The sequence below is a fragment of the Meles meles genome, chromosome 3 (assembly GCF_922984935.1).
Source record: "Meles meles chromosome 3, mMelMel3.1 paternal haplotype, whole genome shotgun sequence".
Classification (NCBI taxonomy): domain Eukaryota; kingdom Metazoa; phylum Chordata; class Mammalia; order Carnivora; family Mustelidae; genus Meles; species Meles meles.
The window spans coordinates 8,209,615-8,212,976 of NC_060068.1; positions in this window are offsets into that span (position 1 = coordinate 8,209,615).

A 3,362-nucleotide genomic window follows, 5' to 3' on the forward strand; every position below is an offset into this window, starting at 1 on the left:
AAGTTGCTGCCCTCACTCATGCTCCATACTTCTGTTTGATTTTCATCTTTTCTTATTTACTTCTCATGTGACCTGAACCCTTTGCCAGATTGTGAAAACCATGAGAATTGTGATCTTATATTCTGTATTGTTGAAGACTGCCTCTCTAGTGCTTAGGACAGTGCATTCATGAGGTACTCCATAAACACCGCTTGGGTTATACAGCAGTGAACAGGACAGATGTAGCCCATGTTCAGAGTGTTTTATTTAGACAAGGATCAGCAAATCCTTTCTTAAAGGGACAGATAGCAAATTATCTAGATTTGTAGACAATAAGGTCTCTATTGCTACTATCGACTTTGCCCTGGTAGCACCATAGCAGCCACTGACAGTATGTAAATGACTGGGCATAAGTGTGTTCCAATAAAAAATGGGTTTAGAAGAACAGGCAGTGTGTCCCTGGTATATAGTTTGCTCACCCCCTGCTTTAGAGCATTGCTGTTGACTAGAACTATCTGTGCTGATAGTACTGCTCTTTATCTACAATGTCCAGTCTGATAGCCACTGGCTACATGTGGCTCTTGAGCACTTGACTTGTGGCTGGTACAACTGAGGAACAGCTTCATTGAGGTATAATTGACATACAGGAAACTGTACATATTTAAGGTCTATACACCAGGAAGCTTTGGCACATGTATGTATTGATGAAACCATCATGGTCAAGACAGTGAACATACTTATAATCTCCCAAATTTTATGTCCCTTGCAAATCAGGTGTTGCTCCCCATTCCTAGGAAACCACCAGTCTGTTTTCTGTCATTGAAGATTATTTTGCATTTTCAAGAATTATATATAAATAGAATCATACTATGTATTTTTTAACATCTTTAATTCAATATAATTATTTCAAGATTCACCCATGTATTTGCACTTATCAGTGGTTCATTTCATTGCTGAGTAGTATTCCATCATGCAAAGAAGCCATAGCTTGTTTATCCATTCACCTAGTAGTGGATATTCGGGTTGTTTCCAGGTTTTGGCTACTATACATAAAGTTACTATGAACATACATGTATAAGTCTTTGTCTGGACCAACACTTTCATTTCTTTTGGGTAAACACTTAGGGGTTGAATGGCTGGGTCATATTTTATCTGTAAATTTAACTTTTTAAGAAAATATCCAGTTGTTTTCCAAAGTGGTTTTATATTCTTACCAACAGTAGTATAAGAGTACAATTTCTCCACATCTTCACCCAGACTTACTGTCCTTTTGATTATAGCCATCTTAGAGGGAATGATGTGGCATTTCAATGTGGCTTTGATTGGCATTTTCCTAATGACTAGTGATGGTGAAAATCTTTTTACGTGCTTATCATCCATATGTTAAGTTGAGTGAAGTTCATATTCAAAGATTTTGCCCAATTTAGTTGGATTTTTAGTTTTTATATTACTGAGTTTTGAGAGTTTTATATTCTGATTCAAATTTTTTATCATATATGTGATTTACAAATACTTTTTCCCATTATGTGGCTAGTCATTTTATTCTTCTCACAGTGTTTTTAAAGGAACAGAGTTCTCAATTTTAATGAAATCAAAGTCATCATTTTTCTGTAATTTTACTTAATTATAATTTATTTGAATTTAAATTGGAATTGCCACAGGTGTCTATTGGATACTAGACTGGACAATGTATGTTGGGAGAAAGAGACAAATGTTATATTAACAAGAATTAATAAATGGTGATAACTCTTATTTAAAAAAAAAAAAAACATGGAAATGGAGCTAGGCCACTCTCATTAAGGTTTCCAGGAAGGCCTCTTTTAAGTGAGGATTTACTCTTTTGTGAGTAAAACAAGATGCTGTAAAAAAGATTTCAAGAAGTAGGAGTAATTATTCAAGGATCCTGTGGTAGGAAAGGAGCCAGTGTGTGGAGGCCATATAAGAAGCTATTCTCTTTATTTTATAGCCACATTTAGTATTTTAACCTGAAGCAGAATCACATACCTGGTTCATCCGCATTTATTCACTAGTCAGATGATTTGATTATTTCTAGAAATCAAGGATTTTCTGTCATTTAGACTCTACAGAATAATGCACAAGAGATTTTTCTAGTAATTTCTAAACATATGGATCTAAAAGATAATAGGAACGTAGAGATAATGCTTCGGGATAATGCATTCTGGATAGAATCCTGGATTAATCCTTCTGGATAATGTATCCTTGAGGATATCCACATTTGGCTAGAACAGTTTTTTATAGAATGAAATGGAAGCACGTATTAGAGCAATTTCGGTTAGGGATCATTTGTGTCAAACTCAGTCACTCTGACCCTCTGGTTTCCCATAGTAATTGAAAACCCCTTGAATAAGATGGGTGCTTGGATGGGAAAGAAAGACTTAAAGGCAAAGAAAGTCAGTTGGAGCAATGGGATTTTGAAATAGCTCCAACATATTAAAATGTAGCAGCTGTTGTTGAAAACGTCATTCTGTCTAGTCTTTCTGCATTCTTTGGGTCCTGATTTCTTTATAGCTGTTCATGGTAGAATACCCCCAAGAGCCAGCTTTGGCCATGTGTGTGTCTTATGCTGGGGTTTGAAGGAAACATCTTGGTGAGTAAGCTTTAGTTTTAGTCTATAATACTGAGAAAATATTATGCTTGTGGATAAACTGATATTTTCCTGAATTCTTTTCTTGTGTTAAATTCACAAAATGACTTGATAAAATCAGGCACATTTCTTGTATTGTCTCAGAGGAGTCTGAAGTGTTCAAAATCTGAATGAGATTAATCAGAAATGGCCTCTGTTCTCACTGGTGTGATCTCCAAACTTGTGAGTGTACTTTTTTTCTTTGTGAAATGGTGGTAATAATCGATATCTTGTATAGTTCACATTTGTTTCTTATGGGTCAGAAGAAGAATGTGTATTCTGCACTTTTAGGTAGAGAAGCCAAATCATTATCTTTTACCTAGTGAAAGAAGGTGTAAACCAATAAAAAGAGTTTTATTTCTTTGAATTTGATAAGGGAACATTGACATGCAAATGAATGGATGCTATCTGTCTCATTCAGCTCAGGCTGCCATAACAAAATACCCTAAACTGTGTGGTTTATACATCAGACATTGATTTCTTACAGCTCTGGAGGTGGTGGATGCCTATGATCTGGGCGCCATCCAGTTCCTGGTAGAGGGTTCCCCTGGCTTGTGGTTGGCCATCTTCTTCTGTGTCTCCATGGGACTGGGAGGATAACGGCGGATGGAGAAGAGAGGGAGAGAGGTGGAGATGGAACTAGATACCTCTGTTCTCTTCTTTTAAGGGCACAAGTCTTATCCTAGGGGGCCTCACTTTCATGACTTCATCCAAACCTAAATCAACTCCCAAAACCCCT